General features: G+C 40.4%; 1 long non-coding RNA gene across 3 annotated transcripts in view; it reads left to right on the top strand.

Moving 5' to 3' along the window:
- Positions 1-1,573: 1,573 nt before the first annotated feature.
- The window catches only part of LOC128196785 (uncharacterized), a 55,496-nt gene continuing 34,969 nt past the window's right edge, over positions 1,574-22,100 (top strand). For 2 of the 3 annotated variants that reach the window (XR_008249162.1, XR_008249161.1), the window contains exons 1-3: positions 1,574-1,970; positions 2,133-2,269; positions 2,525-2,593. This is a non-coding gene — a long non-coding RNA (uncharacterized LOC128196785). The remainder of the gene's footprint in view (positions 1,971-2,132; positions 2,270-2,524; positions 2,594-22,100) is intronic. The other variant, XR_008249163.1, reaches the window with a different exon arrangement.

Raw genomic sequence — 22,100 nt, 5'->3', positions numbered from 1 at the left:
TAAGAAAGTAGGGTTGTAGACAAATCAAAGATTGATAAGAATAAGATATTCCTTCAATATAAATTGTCAACACCCAATTTCGTCCGGATTGGCTAATAGATTTATTTTATTTTCATCAGGAGTGTAAAATAAAAAAATAAAAATAAAAAAAAATATATAAAAAAATAATAATAATAAAAAAAGCGTTCGGCCCTTTGTTGTAGCTGTACGACCGTGCCGTTCGTCCTCCGCCCTGCAAGACCGTTCGTCCTTTGCTCTGTGCAACCGTTCGTTTTTGCCTTTTTCGACCGTTCGTCAATTCATACCTCTAGGACGTTCAGCAATTCTCAGCCTCAACCGTTCGGCTTCTCTACACTGAGCGACCGTTCGTTCGTCTCTTTTGACGATCGTTTCTTTCCCCTGCCTGCGAACGTTCGTTCCTTATTGAATAATAGCACAAACGTTCGGCCGTTCGTCCTTTATCATGCGTTTATCTTCTCCATTTTCTTTTGATGTTCAGCTCCTTCCACCTGCATTCAACCGTTCGTCCTCTGCACTGAGCGACCGTTCGTCCTCTGTTCGAGACCGTTCGTCCTTTATCATGCGTTTATCTTCTCCATTTTTTTTTATGTTCAGCTCCTTCCACCTGCCTGCAACCGCTCGGCCTCAAACCATTCGACCCCAAAGACGTTCGGTCACTCGTCCTCAGACGTTCGGCCATTTGGTCTCATTGACGTTCGGCAATTTTCAGCGTTAAGCGTTCCAACTGATCGGCCGTTCGTCCTCTGACGTTCGGCCATTTAGTCTCATTGACGATTCGGCAATTTTTAGCCTCAAACGTTACGTCGTTCGATCGTTCAGCCTCTCAGGTAGCGAGCGTTCGGTTTTGGTCTAATGGTGTTGAGTCAAATATGGCGTTCGGTTTTGAGCGTCCGGCCTAGTTTGTTTTGATCTCACAATGTTCGGCCCAATAGTATTCAATCCAGTATGGTGATTCGGTTTTAGCGTTCGTCCTAGTAGTGCATGATCTCTTGACGTTCGTCGAAATAGAATTCAAGTGGTGTTCAACAAAATAGCGTTCGGTCACTTTCTTATGTTAGTTGAACGTTCGGTCTTTATGGTTTATTCTCAATTTAACGTTCGGTCTTTCAATATCCTTTAACACCCAGGTAACACGTAAATAAAAGCATCAAAGCAAAACAGAAACAGAAATAGTTTTTCTATCTAACAAGATCTCCCTCAACCTGAGTAACAATTTCGGCTGCAGCTATGCAAGATCATCCTTCACCTGTATCAAATCAAGTAAACAGATTAAATCACAGATCACATGCCAATACACTCAAAGCTTGTCCTTTGGAATAAGCCATTTTATCCTCTACTATATCCAACACATTAAAACAAGGGTGATTGACATTTCAAACTGCATCATTAGTTCAACATCTTCGTGTTCATTGACTTCAACACCAAGCACCAAAATTTTGTCATCCTCAGCCTGTAACACAACCTATCAGATTAGCCCACTCCTTTCAATGTTTCTATGTTACAACATTCATCAGATTAATTCCAAAAAAAAAAGGGCTACCACTGTTGGTTCTGATTTTAGGTGACAAAAATCAGTTTAACAGTGGGTTTTGTATTTTTAGCTAGTCACTTGTGAGTGTGTGTGTGTTTTCAAAGTGTAGGCTTAAATGGCATGCAATGTGGCATTGGTGGGTTTTGGATCCCTGAAGGAACTTGGTACTTCTTGAATGGCTTCTCTTGTCATGTTCCTCTCTTTTAATAGGGTAACTTGCATTGTTCTTTGCATAATTTACTAAGAAAGTAGGGTTGTAGACAAATCGAGGATCGATAAGAATGAGATATCTTCAATATAAATCTAATTTGTTTTTTCTGACAAGTTTTTTATTTCATTATAAACGTGAGTTTCTATTTTTACCAGAGAATGTGGATTGGTTCATTCGGTTGATAATATTTGTGTGAAATTTCGGGAGGTGTGAGACTATGCATTTGAATTTGTTGTTTTTTTAGTTTTGTTGACATAATGAAATTTAGTTGCTGACTTTAGATCCTAATTTTTCATCATATGTACACTTTGTTATCAATTTAGTGACACTGGTTTTTTATATTTTCATTTTTTTCTCATTGATATGCAGGTGAACTTAGTTGACCAGAGCTTGACAATTGGCAGAAAATTGTTTCGAAGTATCTGTCTGGTGCGATGGTTTACATAACTGAGTGGGACAAATTTGTGGAGCAATCCATTCAGTTGTTTCGTGCTGATCCTGACTCTGTAATTCTATACCTTCAACGTTTTCTCGTTTCTTAAAGTAACATAACCCTGACAAACTTCATTGAGACTTTTGTTTTATTTTACTGTTACAAAAGCCTTTAATTGGAATATTTGCTCTGTTTTCATATTCACTTGGGCAATACTCAATTGATTTTTTATAATTCAGTTTCTTGATTGTCCAAGTTATCCAACTTGTCCTTCTTGTTCTATTAAAACGTACTGAAAATGAAATTTCTTCAATTGTATTTGGAGCAGACACGGTATGTCATGAAGTACAGGCATTGTGATGGCAAGTTGGTACTTAGGGTCACTGATAACCGGCAGGTATCAGTTTGTTTTTCTAGAACAAAACAAATATATATTCAATGTATTTTAATTTTTAAATGCCAGTCTTTTGTGCATGTTTGAGATTGTAAATGTGGATTAACATGAAATCATAATTTGATTCTTCTATACAAAATGTGTTAATGGGTTTAAAGTGTTCAGCCAAGTTTATCTGCTGAGAGATAGAGTTAACTTGTTTCCTCCATCCAAAATTACATAACAGTTTATTAGTTAACTAGAGAGTTTGGCAATCTTGCAGTTCATGGTTGTCTATTTTTTCTGCCAACTTAATGAATGGCATGATCCAATTATTTTCTTTGCTCCCTAATGAGTTGTGTGCCATGCTGAATTGGTTCCATGGGTGAATTACTTTGGATTGTTACTCCAAGGTCGTATCACCCATTTTGATCAAAATACCCTAATTGCTGCACGACCCTTTCCTAATACATGATCCCTCTCTCTGCCTTTGTTTGTTCCTCTTTTCCCTTGTAATTCTCCCTCTCTACTCTAACCTACTGGATCCTCTCTTTCCTCTTGTTTTGTGTTCTGTTCTCCTTCTAAAGTTACTGTAAATGTTAAAAAGGTGGAGGTGCTTGTAGAATAAATTACACTAATCAGTCCTAAGGTTATGTGAAATTACACAAGCACCTTCTGCTTATTAACATCTACCTTATAGGGGTAGACGGTGTAATGCTTTCAAACAATTAGGGTGGTTACTGTAATGTATAAAGAATGTTAGTATAATGTTTTTTAAACAATTAAGGGAGGTGTGCAGGGATGGAAAAATTCAGGAATGTTTTTTGTATTTTTAAGAGGTGGTTAGTGCAATTTACTCTACTATTTATTTTGTTGTTGATGTGATTTGAAAGTTGAGGTTTGTAATCTAGTGATTATTTACTATCTGATTATATTAGTATCTCACTTTATAAGGTATTTGGTTTGGATAGAGGATAAATGGACTACTCTTCTTCTAGGACTATAAACACCTCATTCTGTTTTGCTTAAAGTCTAAATTAGTTCTTTTGTTTTTTGGCGTGCATCAATGTCATGAACATTGCCTGATTGTGTTTCCAAATAATTTGGAATGAAATATGAGTTTAAGGCTGATCAATGGCCTAATTGGACATTAAGTTAATGTTTTGTTGAATGTTTTGTTCTCCTCTGGCATTATATAATTTTAGAGAAATGTTAGCAATACACCAAGGAATTCAACTTGGGATTGTATTGAGACTTGGAAAGGGGATACAAAATCGTAAACCATGGAACCACAACATGATGCATAAGGTTCTATAAGATATATAAAATTCGTACAAATGCATGTAATATAAGGGAGAAAAACCCATGTAACATTTAATTAAGGTTAAATTTATAATCACATACTAATAAGCATATGAAAGTCAGTGGCTAAACCCCACACAAAGCTCATTTCACAAGTCATAAATAACAAAGCAGCATAAAAATGACTGTAGTAGTGCCAAGTAGCAAAACACAACATTTGAACTCTTAGACTAGACCTCTAAAATAGATCATCCAAATTGAAATCATAATTGCTCTAGAGATCCTTATTTCTTCCACAGTAGAGAATCAATGGACCAACCAAGCCGAGCAGCAGAAGTAGAGAAACCAAACAGAGAGTCTGCAACCTCAAGCACACAATAAAGAGCTCTGGTTGCAGTGGTTCATGCAATGCATTTTGGGGGCCTGGTACGAGATGACACATGTTGCAATAGAGTTTGAAAAGGATGTGGTGATGTCAGGTCAATGAAGGTGTTTTTCTCTGTTGCTAGTGGGTTTTATGGGCTTAGGTTTACAAGAGCCCAAAATGAAAAAGAAACTTAACACGGTTCCAAAAGTTGGCTCTCAAAAAGGATCCACACAAACTTAAAAGCTCTCAAATTCCACGTTTTTTACACAATAAAGGCATTTTTGACGTCAAGCTGAAATTGTCTAATGGTGAATGGCTGTAATGGAAAAGAGAAGTCAAATAGATGTCATTTTAGTAATAGGAGGGGAGGTGTCAATATAATCTTGGCCATAGATTTGTGTGTAGCTTTTGGCAACCAGTCCAATTTTATAGCGACCAATGGTTCCATCTTGTCTTGTTTTAAGAGTATACAACCATTATCACCAAACAATTGATTTTCTAGCTGGAAGAGGAACCAACACCTAAGTACCACTACTTTGAAATGCACACTTCTCCCTCAATCATTGGTTGTCTCCACTCTGGATGGGGTAGAGTTTCACCGTGTGACTTAGGAAAATTAATAGAAGATAATGTGGATATACAAGCATAGTGCATAGTTCGCGGTAAGCACTGAATCGATTTTCATTTTCTTCTATGGATCAAAATTGACTCCGTATAGGATGTCTTTCCAAATGAAGTACCAGGGTTGCCACCAAGCAGGGAAGTGGAGTTCTCTATAGACTTGGTACCAGGAGCTGGACCAGTGTCTATGGCTCCGTATAGGATGGCTCCGACAGAGCTAGCAGAGCTGAAGAGACAAATTGAGGAACTACTGAAGAAGAGGTTTATCAGGCCGAGTGTGTCACCATGGGGAGCTCCAGTCTTGTTAGTAAAGAAGAAAGATGGTAGTTCAAGGTTGTGCATCGACTACCGGCAGCTGAATAAGTTGACGATTAAGAACAAGTACCCACTACCAAGAATTGATGACTTGTTGGATCAGTTGCGAGGAGCTGGTGTGTTTTAAAAAATTGACCTGAGGTCTGGTTACCATCAGATCTTGGTCAAATCAGAGGATAGTTAGAAGACGACTTTCAGGTCACGTTACGGTCACTACGAGTATGTGGTGATGCCGTTTGGAGTGACCAATGCTCCTGCTATATTCATGGATTACATGAATCGAATATTTCGACTGTGGCTAGATAAATTTGTTGTTGTGTTCATAGACGACATTCTTATATATTCAAGGGATCATGAAGAACATGCTGAACATTTGAGGATTGTGTTGGAGACTCTTAGGGAGCATCAATTGTTTGGGAAATTATCTAAATGTGAATTTTGGTTGGAGGAAATACAATTCCTTGGCCACGTGATTTCTGCCAAAGGAATTTCTGTAGATCCAACGAAGGTGGAGGTAGTACTAAAGTGGGAACGTCCAAAGACGGTGTCAGAAGTAAGAAGTTTTGTGGGCCTAGCTGGTTACTACAGGAAGTTCGTTGAAGGTTTCTCCAAGATAGTGGGTCCTTTGACGCAGTTGACTCGTAAAGAACAACCTTTCTTATGGACCGACAAGTGTGAAACAAGTTTTGAAGAGATGAAGAAACGGTTGACAAGTGCTCCAGTATTAGCAGTTCCTGATACTTCTAAAGTTTTTGAAGTGTTTTGTGATGCCTCATAGCATGGGCTCGGTTGTGTATTGATGCAGGAGAAGCGACCAGTAGCTTATGCATCGAGGCAGTTGAAGGTGCATGAAAGGAACTATCCAACGCACGACATCGAATTAGCGGTTGTGGTTTTTGCTCTGAGGACTTGGAGGCACTATCTTTACGGATCACGTTTTCAAATCTTTAGTGATCACAAGAGTTTGAAGTATCTCTTCGATCAGAAGGAGTTGAACATGAGGCAGAGAAGGTGGATGGAGTACTTGAAGGATTTTGATTTTGAGTTACAGTACCATCCAGGGAAGGCAAATGTTGTAGCCGATGCTTTGAGTAGGAAGCGAATACATATGTCAGCTTTGATGGTGAAGGAGTTTGAATTAATAGAGAAGTTCAGAGATATGAACTTGGGATTACAGCTAAGCCAAGATCACCTTTGGTGTTGTCATTTAAAGATCACAAATGATTTCTTGGAAGAGATCAAAGTGGGACAAAAGGAAGACACAAGTCTACAAGATACAGTGGAGTTGTTGGGAACGGATCAAGCTAAAGACTTCAGTTTGGGATTATATGGTATTATTCGTTTTAAGAATAGAGTCTGCATTCCAGCAAAGGATGAGCTGAAGAAGATGATTCTAGAAGAAGGACACAAAAGTCGTCTTAGCATACATCCTGGTATGACTAAGATGTACAAAGACTTGAAAGAATCTTTCTGGTGGAGTGGGATGAAAAAGGATGTGGCAAAGTTTGTATCTTCTTGTTTGGTATGTCAGAAGGCTAAGATAGAACATCAAAGACCAGGTGGAATGTTACAACAGTTGGATATTCCCCAATGGAAATGGGACAACATCTCGATGGACTTTGTAACTCACTTACCAAGATCATTGAAGGGTCATGATTCCATTTGGGTGATAGTTGATCGATTGACGAAAAGTGCTTACTTTTTGCCAATCAACCTGAGAATGTCAATGCAGAAATTGGCAGAGTTGTATATTCAGGAAATAGTGAGATTGCATGGTGTACCAAATAGCATTGTTTCAGATCGGGATCCAAGGTTTACGTCAAGGTTCTGGCAGCAATTGCAAGAGGCTTTGGGTTCAAAGTTAAGAATGAGTTCAGCATATTATCCTCAAACAGATGGACAAACTGAAAGGACTATTCAGTCATTGGAAGATCTGCTGAGAACGTGTGTATTGGATCATTTGGGAGGTTGGAGTGAGGTTTTGCCTTTGGTGGAATTCACATACAACAACAGCTTTCATGCGAGCATTGGAATGACACCGTATGAAGCATTGTATGGGAGAAGGTGCAGGACACCTTTGTGCTGGTTTCAGGATGGAGAAACAATTTCAGTAGGTCCCGAGTTATTGCAGCAAACAACAGAAAAAGTCAAGTTGATACAAGACCGGATGCGTGCAACACAAAGTCGACAAAAATCTTATGCAGACAAGAGAAGAAGACCTCTTGAGTTCAACGAAGGAGATCATGTGTTTCTACGTGTGACACCGATTACCGGCATAGGTAAGGCTATTAAATCAAGGAAGTTGTCACCAAAGTTTCTTGGTCCTTACGATATTCTTAGGAGGATTGGACCAGTAGCATATGAGGTAGTGTTACAACCACAGTTGGCGAACTTGCATAATGTGTTCCACGTGTCGCAGCTGAGGAAGTATGTCTCTGATCCGACTCATGTTTTGGAAACAGATGACATTCAAGTGCGTGAAGATCTTACTATCGAAGTGATGCTAGTAAGGGTGTTAGAAGTTCAAACAAAGAAGTTACGGGGAAAGAAAATTCATACAGTGAAGGTGCTTTGGAACGAGGAAACCCAAGAGATGACATGGGAGCTAGAGGATTATATGATAAAAGAATACCCTCATTTGTTTGAGTAACATCTTAATTTTCGAGGACGAAATTTTTTTTAAGGGGGGTAGAATGTAAGACCCTAGAACCTCAAGAATTTACCAAGTTGTAAAAAGTTCAAGTTATAATGTAAAATGGAATGCTGTCAGGTTTGACATGGTTTACTATTTTAATCATAACTTTTTGTAGAAAATATCAATTGAGTTGATTCTTGTTTTATTGGAAACTAGACTCAAATATATTTAATTGGACATATAAATATAAATTTTTGGACTACCGGGCTAGCTGCAGTAAAATTATTAAAACTCGGAAACGTTAATCACGCTCAGGTAGGTTCAGTTTTGACCTATGATGACTGTTTTGCTTATTACTCTCTCTACCGAACTCCAATTGAGTTGATTCTTGTTTCATTGGAAACTAGACTCAAAGAGCTTCAATTTGAATACTCATACGCATATTTTGGACTTCGGGAAGGGGTCTAACTGAGCTGGGGAAAACGTGACAGTGTTGCTGTCCAGGGGCTAGCGTCCAACCTTAATTTTAGGTACATTTTTACAAGTTGCGATTTTTTTGGAGTGGGTAGGTTGTGTTCTGCACTAGGAGAACATTTTGGAACCTTTGGAGACTTTCCTACCATGTTTTAGGGCTGAAAAAAATGGTTTAGGATGGTTCATTGGTTGTTTATTATTGCTAAGTACCAAGTGCATAGGTCCTTAGTTGTCTAAGGCATCTTCTTTTAATTCCAAATCAGATTTGGAGTTTTGGGGAGAGTAGAGAGGTCCTTGGTGGGAGGTGAACGAAAATCCTAAGTGTTCTAAGTGTGGAGACTGACTTGGTCTAGCAAGGAGGAGAGGAATTGCTCTCTTTGAAGAAGAGAGATTTAAGTTAGAATTTTCTTTGAAATTGAAAGTGAAAACAAGCAAAGGTGGTGGTCTAGAGGTATCAAGAGTGAAGAATTTCTTGCAAGGAGAAGAGGTAGGGGAGCTAATCCTTTCTTGATTATGATCATGAATATGAGTATGAATGTGTTAAAATTTGGTAATGGTAGTTGTCGCAACCAGAATCGCGACGGGACGACGATCCGAAAAATAAAAACGCGGTTTTGAAAAAAAGAGATTTTGGAGTCGCCACCATAGTTTATTCTGGAAAACTACGGAAAAACCATAAAATGATAAGGCATGGTCTGCGAAAATGAGATTCTAAGTTCGGGAGTCGGTTACGTGTAGGGAAGGTGTTAGCACCCTACAACGCCTGCCCTAAGGCAGTACCTTTAACTAAATATGCGAATATGATGTGGTTTTCAAAATGTTTAACTATCCCCTAAAATAAAACTTCTAAATAAACAAAATATATTTTTTAGTTTTTTGTTCCCGACAAGGATTGACCTTGCTCCTACGTATTCTCATTTAGAATGAGAAATCAGGGTTACGTAGTTCTTTTAGAAAACTGCTTAAAAATTTGTTTGAAAATTGTTTAGAAAATTTGTTTGGAAATTGTTTGAGAATTTTGTTTGTAAAATGATTTTGGATTTTTGGGAAAGTGAACCTGACAAGGACTGGCCTTGCTCCTACGTATCTCCACTTTTGATGGAGAATCAAGGATCACGTAGTTCTAGCTAGCAAGACTGTTTGTTGTTTGAAAATGTTGATGTTTTTGGTTTTTTGAAGATTTTATATTTTTTTATTTTGTATTTTTTGTATAATATTTAAATTTTTGCGTAATGAGCACTAGGCTGATGCGTATGATCGCACGAGCACTCACACGGTTTTTTCTTTGGTTTTTTATTGTTTTGTGTAATGAACACTAGGCTGATGCGTACGATCGCACGAGCACTCACACGGCTTTGTTTTGTTTATTTTATGTATATATTTTTTATATTTTTTATTAACAAACCCGACAAAATATAAGATACAATATACAAGAGTGTAGTTATCACACAAAGGGCTACATACAGTAAAAGAAAACTAACAATCAAACAAATAATAAAAATAGAGAAATAAAAGCTTAAAAATAAAGCGAGGGAAAACAAACCGAGAAGAATAAGAGTGCAAAGGCGAAAATCAGAGGTGTTGAGTGAAATTGAGGCTCTTTTGTTTAGGCCCAATACTTTTTGCTTCAGCTTTGGATTTGCCACGGGTGTAAAGATGAAATTTGGGGGTGCCATTGAGTATTTGGTGGTCAGGCCCGGTTCTCTATTTTTCTTTATCTCTTTTTTCTTATTTTGTTCGCAGGCTTAAGCCCAAATTAAAGGGGTGCAAATCATGAAACAAAGGGTGCAGAAAAGGTTCTCTTTTTTTGTTTCAGGGTTCAAAGCCTCTTTCAAACCTAATCAGAATCCCTTAGGGGTTCTATTCCCTTCTCTCCATTCCAAACATCCAGAAAGCCTGCGGACCGCTTCTCTCCCAACGAGCCTTGCCTCGTTCTCCAACTCACGCATCCAGCCGCCGCTATCTACAAGCCAAAACGTTGCCCGGCCATGGCCGCCGCTGCTGCCACCTCTTCTTCGTGCGCGAGGCCGAGATGCTCGCCTTCTGTCTATCGCGTCACTGCTTCCAGCCGCCGCCGCACACGCACCAATAAGCCGCGAACCAGACCAACCACTGCTGCACACGATCCGGCCACCCAGGGAGGGGTTCGCTTCTGCCACCAGATCCAGGCCCCTCCTCCCTTCTCTTCTCTTCGCGTGACGGTGTTATCGGCTGCCAGCTGAAGGAACGGTTTCTCCCCCTTTGTTCCTGTACTTTGATTGGGTTTGACTCTTGGGGTTTTTAGTGGTTGAACTGGATGTTGATTTGGCCGTGTGTGAGTGTTACGGAAGAAGATAATGAAGCTTTTGGGTGATGGGTTCTTGTGACGTGCGTGATGGAGGGTGGTGTTTTACTGTCTGTGTGAAAAAAAATGAAAATGGTTTTGGTTTCTTTGACAGTTGAAAGATGAAGTTGAAGTAGGGTGGTTACGGGTATATCCGTGGGTGTGTGAATATGGGGAATGAGTGTTTAGCCGTGTATAAGGTGTTGGTGTTGATGGGTGAATATGGAGGATGGGCAGTTACTAGTAGCATGTGGGCGTAGGGATGAAGAGATGGATTATGGTTGAAGGTAGAGGTATTCCCAGTAGCCGTGGGTGTATTTGGGTTGTTGGGAATGGATGAAGATTGAAGGTTGGGTGAGGGAATAAGGATTGTGACGGGAAACGTAGTGGAGGTAGTGAATGAGTTGTGAAGAAGAAATGGTTGGGATGGTTACGGGTGAGAGGAGCCAGTGCTTTGTGCCGTGGTCATTAACATTTGGAGATCAAAATGAAGTAAAAAGAGGTGATGATAGGGGTTGGCCGTGAGGTGACAACGAAGAGGGAAGGGACGAATATTGATGGATGTTGGAGGTGAGGACGATCAAGGGGTTGTCTGTCATGAAGGGATGAAGATGATGGGCTGTTGGAGATGAAGGCTCCTCCAGAATTTGAAGTTCGGTCATGGCATCATCATCTCAGGTGTCCTCCCCTTTGATGGAGGCCAGTGCACTCCTTAAATTGGCAGAAAATCCCCAAATTGTCGGCAAGCCTCCTGGGGCCCTGACGAGCATGGGGAAATCACCTGGACGAGCGGTAGAAAAGAAGTGAGTTGGGCGAGCGCCAGAATAAGGAGTGACCTGGACGAGCGGCACGATTGTAAAAAGCCGAACGTCTGTGATATTCGGTTCTTGAACGAACGCCTCAGACTGTTTGGACGAACTCTAAGAATCACGCAGGGCGAACGTTAAAAACGAATCAACTGGATCCCCGAACACTGACATCAAATCAAACTAGACCGAACGCACTAAACCGAACGCTAATCAAAATAAAGCACCATTAGTACGTACGCAGAAGACCAACATCATGCAGACCGAACATTAATTTCACCAACCGAACGTTCAAATGAAGAGACCGAGCGTTCTTTTAAACAATAATGACCGAACGCTAATAATTACTAAAGAACGAACGGTAAACATGCGAGGCCGATCGGTCGAACACTTGAATAGTGGAACACTTGAGGATGACGGTTATATATTGAAACGCTTGAGTATGACCGAACGGTAGTGTGTGGAAAGGTTGATGATGACCGAACGGTTGAAACGAAGGACGAGCGTCCTAAAGGACCGAGTGACCGAACGGTGACTAGTGAATGCCTCATGGATGGCCGAACGTTTAAGGTGAGATCGAAATGCTGAACAATTGAGGATGAGCGATCGGTTGAGGCTGAGAACTAACGAACGTCCTATCAAACTGAATGACCGAACGGTTGAGCACAAGCGGGCGAGCGTCACTGAGACGCATGGTAAAGGACGATCGGTTTCATGCAGAGAATGGAACCGAACGCGCTCAATGGAAGACGAACTTTTTTTTTTTTTTTTTTTTGTTATTTTTTTTATTTTATTTATTATATTTTCTTCTTCCCTTGTTTATTTATCTATTTATTTGTTTATTTGTTATTTTTTTCTTTTTATATACATATTTTTTTTTATTTTTCTTTTTACGATAAAATAAATTTATCTAGTCAATCCGAACGAAATTGGGTGTTGACAGTAGTTATATATTGACTTGTGTAAAATTTGGTTTTCATGATTATAATTTCTTATTTTCTAGTTACTGTGGTGAAAATTTTCTATTAATTGTTTTGACCGTTGGATTTAGCTAAAATTTTGGTATGTGAATCCTAAGACCTATTACTAAACTTTGACCGTTCGGATTTGAAAATAGAAGTCTGTACTTGGAGAAATAAATACTGCAATTTTGAGTAAATTAGTTACCCTGTAGTTCTGTTACTAAGTTGTCTCGGTAAAAATATAGATTTTGACCTATTTAACCGTTAGATCAACCTCAAAATTTGATATATGATTCTTAGGACATATTAATACAATTTTACCGATCGGATTTGTAATTGAAGGTCTATGTTTAGAGAAAGAAATTTCGAAAGTGTGAAACAATCGGATGAACACTGTATTGCTGTTCTTAAGCTGTCATGGTACAAATTTCATATATATTTCATCTACCGTTAGATTGAGCCCAAACTTTAGTATGTAGTTCATAAGACATATTAAGTGATCTTGACCGTTCAGATTTGGAATTAGATGTCTGTGCTTAGAGGAATTCATTCCGCATTTTGAGTTTAACCGAGAACCACTTAAATTTCTGTCTCTGAGTTACCTCGGTAAAATCTCCATATCTACTTAGATAACCGTTAGATTAATCTGAACTTTTAGTATGTTGTTTCTAAGAGATAGTGGCATACTTCGACCGTTCGGATTTTAGATCGGAGTTACAGATTTAGAGATATTAATTTCGTATCTTCTCAGGGATCTCAATATTGCTTAATTTATGTTTTTGGATCATTTATACAAAAATTATGATTTCCGCCTCATTAACCGTTGGATTGGACTGAAAATTTTACCATATGAGTTAAACATGCTGATTATTAGTTTTATTGGTTCAGATCTGTAATTAATGATATGAGTGAAGAAAAATCTTTTCACGAAATAGTAAATTTATTTGCATTGAGTAAAAAAAAAAACTTGGATAATTATATCCTTAAATTGTATTTGTAGTTGTATTTTGGAGATTGGAGATTGGAGGATGAGTAATATAATATATTCTATATTATAAAATTTAATTATATTGAACATTCTGAGTTGTCATAATTATTTGAGTTAAATCATGAATTGTAAATAAGTTGATGGTAAATTTGGATGGGTAGTATAGGCATTATTGCCATAATTGTAAATCTGAATTTTTATTTATTTTCCTACGACTTTGGTAAGTCGAGAGGGGAAAGGTTTGAAGCCGGACACTACTTTGGTAAGTAGGTGGGAAAATGAGAGGTGAATTTAACATAAACCGTACTACTTTGGTAAGTAGGCTGAATATTACCTTCTTGTGCTACTTTGGTAAGTAGACAATATCACCTTATTGTGTTACTTTGTTAAATAGACAATATCACCTCATTGTACTACTTTGGTAAGTAGACAATATTACCTTATTGTGCTACTTTGGTAAGTAGACAATATCATCTTGTTGTACTACTTTGGTAAGTAGATAATAAAAATAACCTTGTTAGATTACTTTGGTAAGTAATCAGTATATCATGGTTATACTACTTTGGTAAGTAGACAGAAGGATTGTTGACTGCTGTGCTTTGGTAAGTAGGCAGATTAATAATATGTTGTATTGACTCTAGTGAATCGACTGATGATAGCGTCCTCCTCGAGCTAGGTTGGGCCAAAGCACGAAGATGAAGCTATGGAGGTGGAATTTGTGCGGAAGCGATGGATATGGTGGTGGGCTCACAATTTTGGTGAGGTTTTTGGTGAGTATTTGTGGTAGGATGGAGGTGTTTGATGGATCTCCGGAGAGGTTGGGCCAACTCTAGAGAAGGGTGGTTAGAGGGACCTCATGGGATGCTCTAGCCTTGACTTGAGACAAGATATGTTTGCACACATTTTGGCATAATAACATTCAAATTCATCAAGTGATTTTACAAGGAAGGAGACCCTTCTATTTATAGAGAAAGGTGTCTCCTAAGTAGACAAGAAACCCTAAAAACTATCCACTCTTAAAGAGACATGTGGCAATCCTCTTTTACAAAGTTTCTCCACTCTTAGAGTGCCATGTGGCAATCCACTTTTGTAAAGTCTTCTCCACTCATGTGGTAATCCACTTTTGCAAAGTTCCTCCACTCTTAAAGTGCCATGTGACAATCCACTTTTGCAAAAGCTTTCCACTCTTAGAGTGACATGTGGCAATCCACTTTAGGAAGAGTTTCTCCACTTGGAAAGTGACACATGGCCACTTCCTTTTTAAGAAGTGTCTTCACTAAGAGCTTGCCATGTGGCCATCATGTCCCATGGTGGGACACACTCTTTTAAGCTAATATTACAAACCATACAATACTTGGCCCATTATACAAGGCCTAAAAATATACCCTATACTACTTGACCCTTAATACAAGGTCTAGAAATACTTCATGATAGCCCAAGTAAATAAGAGTTTAGCTCCTTCTTTTGGAAATGATTTTAATCCTTCTTGAATTTGTTTGGCCATGCTTCTTGTGATTGGACCCTTAGCTATGAGTTTGTCATCATCCCCTCCCTCTTGAGAAGGATTTGTCTTCAAATCTTGAGGCTCTTCATCTTCATCTTGCTCCAAATCTCCTACAAAAGGGGTTAGATCACAAACATTGAAAGTAGCACTTACATCATACTCACAAGGCAACTCTAGCCTATATGCATTATTGTTAATCCTTTGAACTACTCTAAAAGGTCCATCACCACGAGAGTTGAGTTTGGACTTCCTTTGTGTTGGAAATCTATTTTTACTTAAGTGGAGCCAAACCCAATCTCCTTCTTCAAAGATCACTTCTCTCTTGCCCTTGTTACTATACTTGGCATATCTCTCAGTTTGATGTTGTATTTGTGACTTTACCCTCTCATGCATTTTCTTCACAAATTCAGACTTAGACACTCCTTCCTTATGAATGAAATCACTAGGATTTGGGAGAGGTATGAGGTCTAAAGGAGTGAGAGGATTAAAACCATACACAACCTCGAAAGGAGACATTTTGGTAGTTTTGTGAACCACCCTATTGTATGCAAACTCAATGTGAGGAAGGTACTCATCCCAAGATTTGTGGTTTCCTTTCAAGATAGCCCTCAACATGGTTCCTAAAGACCTATTCACAACCTCGGTTTGTCCATCAGTTTGTGGGTGACTAGAGGTTGAAAATTGAAGCTTGGTTCCTAGTCTAGACCAAAGTGTTTTCCAAAAGTGACTAAGAAACTTAGGATCTCTATCTGAGACAATGGTCCTAGGCAACCCATGGAATTTTACCACATCTCTAAAGAAGAGTTTTGCTATGTAACTTGCATCATCTACCTTGTGGCATGGTATGAAATGAGCCATTTTGCTAAACCTATCTACAACCACAAAGATAGAGTCAAATCCCCTTTGAGTCTTAGGTAGACCAAGTATAAAGTCCATGCTAATGTCTTCCCATGGGGATGAAGCAATAGGGAGAGGGGTGTACACACCATGAGGCATAGTTTTAGCCTTGGCTTGTAAACAAGCAATGCACTTATGACAATACCTTTGAACTTCCTTTCTCATGTGGGGCCAATAGAATTTCTCTTGAAGAATGTTTAGAGTTTTATCAACTCCAAAATGGCCCATGAGACCTCCTTCATGCGACTCCTTAATGAGGAGTTTCCTATGGGAACCTTGAGGCACACACAACTTACCCTCCTTAAACAAATACCCTTTGGACACATAGTAACCTCCTTGAGCCTTCTTTTGACAATTTGAAAAGATGGAGGAAAAGAAGTCATCTTGTTCATACAACTCTCCCATGTGATCAAAGCCAAGAATTTGTGCTCCAAGTTTTGAAAAGAGATTGCGCCTTCTAGAAAGAGCATCAGCCACAACATTAGATTTTCCTTTCTTGTATTTGATCACATAAGGAAATTGTTCTAGATATTCCATCCATTTTGCATGTCTCTTGTTTAGCTTGTGTTGTCCCCTTAAATATTTAAGTGACTGATGGTCACTATGAATGACAAACTCCTTGGAAACTAGATAATGTTCCCAAGTTTGAAGGGACCTTACAAGAGCATACAACTCCTTATCATAGGTGGGATAGTTGAGAGTGGCACCATTTAGTTTTTCACTAAAATAGGCAATGGGGTGTCCTTCTTGTAACAAAACTCCACCTATTCCTACACCACTTGCATCACATTCTATCTCAAAAGTTTTTGAAAAGTTTGGAAGAGATAAAATGGGTGCATTGGTAAGTTTTTCTTTGAGTTGCTTGAAAGCCAACTCTTGTTTCTCTCCCCACACAAATTTCACATCTTTTTTTACTAGCTCATTGAGAGGTGAAGCTATACTTGAGAAGTTAGGGACAAATCTCCTATAGAAAGATGCTAGACCATGAAAACTCCTAACTTCTCCTATATTTTGGGGAGTTGGCCAATCTTGAATGGCTTGGACTTTGGTGGGATCAACATGCACACCATGCTTGTTCACTATGAATCCTAGAAATACCACACTATCTTCACAAAATGTGCATTTTTCTTTGTTTGCAAAAAGATGGTTGTCCCTCAAGGTGGAGAGAACAACTTGCAAATGTCCTAAATGATCATGAAGACTCTTGCTATATACTAGGATGTCATCAAAGTACACAACCACAAATTTTCCAATGCAATCCCTAAGGACATGGTTCATTAATCTCATGAAGGTGCTAGGTGCATTAGTTAAGCCAAATGGCATCACTAACCATTCATATAGACCAAATTTAGTCTTAAATGCAGTTTTCCACTCATCACCCTCTCTTATTCTTATTTGGTGATAACCACTTTTAAGATCTATTTTGGAAAATATCATGGATCCATGCAACTCATCTAACATGTCATCAAGCCTAGGAATTGGGTGCCTATACTTAATGGTGATGTTGTTGATAGCCCTACAATCACAACACATTCTCCATTTTCCATCTTTCTTAGGAACTAACAACACGGGCACAACACATGGACTCAAACTCTTTTGAACCCAACCTTTGTCTAATAATTCTTGAACTTGAGTTTCAATCTCCTTAGTTTCTTGAGGATTGGTTCTATAGGCTGGCCTATTTGGTAAACTTGCCCCAAGAACAAAATCTATTTGATGTTCTATACCCCTGATTGGTGGAAGATCTTTGGGATCTTCTTTGGGAAACACATCACTAAATTCTTTCAAAAGTTTATCCAAAGGAGATAGACACTTGGGTTCTAGATTTGCAGTAATGCATGAAAGTGCTCCTTTACAAAAAAGGAGATAGGAAGGTTGCTCACAAAGGAGAGTTTTCTTCAATGTTTTCTTAGACAAATTTTTCTCCTTTTGAGTGACCTTGGTAAGAGCACTACTTTCCCCTTCTTCATGAATGCAAGAGTTGGGAATTTGCTCCCTTAAATCCTTATGCATGCTCTCTTCATTTCTCTCTTCATTCCTTAGTTTCTTCATTTGTAATTGATCCTCAAACACTTTAGAAGGTGGTAGGGGATGAAGAATAAACTTCTTTTCCTTATGGTGGAGAGTAATCTCATTAGTATGACCATTGTGTATAGTTTTCTTGTCAAATTGCCATGGTCTTCCTAATAGAATGTGGCAAGCTTCCATAGGAATTATGTCACAAAGTACTTTATCTTCATAGTTCCCTATTGAGAGCTTGACCTCCACTTGTTGGTTCACATTCAAATCCTCTCCTTCATTTAGCCATTGAAGTTTGTAAGGTTTAGGATGGGGTTTGATGGTTGTCAACACTCAATTTCGTCCGGGTTGTTTAAATAAAATTTATTTTCACCAACAAAGGGAATAAATATCAAAAATACAAAAAAAGGGTATATAATAACAAAAATTAAAAAAAAATAAAATAGCAAAAAATAAATAAATAAAAATGAAACGTTCGTCCTCAACTGAGGGCGTTCGTCCTCTTTCGGAAAACGTTCGTCCTCAATTGAGGGCGTTCGTCCTCTTTCAGTGACCGTTCGTCCTTTCCCACTGTTGCTGAGGTCGTTCGTCCAACTTGTTCAACCGTTCGTCCTTCCCAACTGTTACTGTGGCCGCTCGGCCATACAGTGACCGTTCGTCATTCCCTACTGTTGCTGCGACCGTCCGTTCTCACCTATTCTTACCTTCAACCGTTCGTCCTCAAGCGTTCATGATTTGACCGATCGTCCATTCAGACCTTTAGGACGTTCGGTCATGCAGAGGGTAAACCGTTCGGTCATAGAGTTTTAATGAACGTTCGGTCCTGGTGTTGCTACTCACTTTTGAACGCTCGTTCATCCATGATCAGCCTTCAGCCATTCTCATTGACGTTCGGTCATGCCGGGAGTCAACCGCTCGTCCTCAGGCGTTCGACAATTCTCACTCTTAGGTGTTCCGTCGTTCAACCATTCAGCCTCTCAGTTGAACGTTCGGTCTTGTGTGGTTTAATGTTCGGTCTTGTGTTTCTTTAACATCCGATCTGAGCGTTCGACCTACAGTGTGAACATTTGGTTACAGCGTTCGGCCATGTAATTTGGACGAACGTCCAAAAGTGGTGGCTGCTTTTTTAAAATGGTCTGAACCTTCCACCAAAGATTTCCACCTTCAGCTGCTGCCACTGTCCACCATTAACCGTCTGAAGAACAACTGGCAGTATGGGTTCCTGCAAGAATAGTTTTGGCTGGCTTTCACTTTTGAATTTTTTAATTTAGAAAAAAGTTAGATGCATGGCTGGAAGCAGACGCAATCTGGAAGCATGGTGGCAGCGACGTGGGCAGCTCCATATTCAAGGCCTGGCTGGAAGGGAAGCACACCAACACATCACAGAATTGCTGGGAGCACATGATCAAGCACTCCACGTGGCCATGTGAAAGCTGCCGACGGTATTGGGCTTCGCGATTTTAAAAAGGAGAAACAGAGAATATTCTTGGCGGACTCCTTCTCTTCTGTTTGCCACGGGTGCCCATGTTCTGAAAAGTCTGGCGAGACCACTTCCTTCTCCCATGTGCTTCCTCTGGAACATGCGGCATGAGGTGGTGGTTGGACGTCCATGTGCAGGATGGGCCTTTTCCATTTGAATAATTCATGAGGGATCATTTTGAACCAGATTCATCTGCCTGGGACAGGATACTACGAAGAGGTAACCAAATGGACATGGGGGATATTGACACAGAGCCAATATCATCACTTTCATCTCCAACATGACGGGCCTCACCATCATTTTCATCCCCATTCCACTAGCTCCATTTCTCATCATCATTCACCTTTATCTCCTACTCATCTTCAACTCCCATGGCCATCAACCTAAAAACTCCATTGCCTGCAACCATCATGCAGAGGCATTGACCACATTACTGAACACCATGACCTTCAACTCCAACATCGCGTGACCACCACCCATCACCAACATCTCACGGGTCAGCCACCCAAAGGCCGCCTTCACTTCCATATTCATATCCTCACGGCCCACATCACCATCTTCAACATCTTAACTTCACGGGTTTTGTTTCCACATTTAATCCTTGTCATCAAACACCTCTGGCTTTCATCTCCACCCAGACTCACTGCTATATATATACTTCCCTTTCAGTTTTCATCCCTACCTTTCGGCCATCACCCTTACCACCAGCCACCGTGAGTGTCACCATCATCCTCATCCCTCTCCATTCTCTGTCAATACCGAAGAGCCCCAAGAAACAACTCACGGTCTAACCTCCGAACGGCCAACATCACCACCAGCCACCGTGAGTGTCACCAACATCCCTATAGCGCCTCCACTGTCAAACAACAGAGACTCCAACCTTTGTTTCCCTCCCTCGCAAGCCACCATCTCCAGCACCTCATCCCTATCCTCACAACAATCACTAACTCCATTGCTTCCAACCCATACTCGACATTCAATCACTACCTCCACTACATTTCCCGATACCATCACTCACCATACTTATCATCATCACCATATCCAGCATCTTGACCTCACAGCCAACCTCCATCATCCTCACCGGAACGAAACTGAATCTCCAGCAAAGTCACCGGGGCATATTCAAACCGAACTCCACCACCAACATCATTATCCATTCACGCCAATCCTTCAATCACGACTTACTCATCAGCCACCGAGTTGCACCTCCACGGGACCACCAGGAACCCATCTTTGAGTCACAGCCGTCATCATCCCAAGCCCCCTCAGCCGCCATTGCCATCCTCAATACTACCGTCTAGCTCCTTCATCACCGTTGCACCACTGTAACTCTCCACCACCCATATTCACCCACTGTCACGGAAAAACCAGACACAAGCTTCAGCTTCGTCACTGCTGATATTCCTCTCGAACCCCATCCACATAGCAACTCCAGCTCCATCACGCTTATCTTCATCCAGCAAGCCTTCATCCATCATTGAAAACGCTTTACAACATTCCAGCAGGGAGCATCCAACGGCTAGAGGAGTGCTCGGGAGAGGTGTTGCCAGCAACACGTTACGCCGTCACTCCCAACGACCAACAGACCACTACAACACTCCACATTCAGAGGGAGGAGCACCTTATCGAAAAAGGCAGGCCAACCACTAGGAAGAAGAAGACATCGGACGTACGGGATTAGCAAACAGTGAACTGTGCTTCAAGAGGTAAGTAATGTCACCCGCTCCATGTTTTACTGAGTTTGGTTAGTCGCCTTTGAATGTATCTTTGTTATACTGCTGCTACGTTGCATGTGTTAAGTTTGCATGTGTTAAGTTAAATAGATGCTGTGTGAATATTCGTACCCATCTATTGTTACCAAACATCCATATGCACCAGTCACCTTAGCTATATCCGCACTTACGGCCACCACCTATCTCCACCCATCATCATCTATCCCAGCCAGCAAACTTGCACCCATCAGCAACCATACACCTCTGGCCTCCATCTCCGTTGGGACCCACTGCTATATTCCTCCCTTTTCATCAACCCATCATCTTAATCTTCATTCACCAGATATCACGGCCTAACCTCAAATTTCATCACTCCCAACCACACACCCTGCCAAGGCCGTTTTTTTTTCTTCTCCGTTCATCACCCTCATCTTCATACAGATACCATAGACATTCATCTCCATTAATCTTCCCTCATTTGCATTCACCTCAGACCATCATCTCCACACCTTATACATTGACCTCACGACCATCTTCATCTTCCATCTATCCAAACCTAAACACGCGGAGCATCCATTACCAAAATCGAACCATGACCCGCTCATGTCCTGTTCCACTCTACAACCACAAGAGAAACCAATGAGAATGAAATAAAGTGGAAAATGTGGGCGAAAAGCGTGACAATGGTAGTTCCGGTGATGCCCTCAGTAAGAACAGTAGCAGCGTGACCCAGGTGCCCAGAATTGTGGCGTTTAATTTGGAACGAAGAAGGAAGGTTTGTGTTGAAATTGGTGAGACCCCCGACGGCCCCATATGCCATCAATGATGAACCCAGCAGGAGCAAACCGCGACGCTGTCTCTATCGCCCTTGGTGAACTTTGCGCGGGAGAAGAGGAAAAGGAGAACCTAGCGTCGTGGCTGACGATGGCTCCGGTGGTACGCGTCGTTACTGGTGACGCCGCAAACGGCGGTTCACGGCTTCGACGGAGGCAGTGGCGCATGTGTGTTGGAGGACGAGGCATATCCCTCTTTTTGCTGGCTCGTTCGGGAGAGAGGCTTCAGGTCTCTAGATTTCTGATGAGAGAACAAAAAGAGCCTTTGGGCCAGACAAGCAAATACCCAATGG

The sequence above is a fragment of the Vigna angularis genome, chromosome 5 (assembly GCF_016808095.1).
Source record: "Vigna angularis cultivar LongXiaoDou No.4 chromosome 5, ASM1680809v1, whole genome shotgun sequence".
In the NCBI taxonomy this organism is placed as follows: Eukaryota; Viridiplantae; Streptophyta; class Magnoliopsida; order Fabales; family Fabaceae; genus Vigna; species Vigna angularis.
Note: the sequence above shows the minus strand (reverse complement) of the source record. Positions and strands in the feature narration are given on the sequence as shown.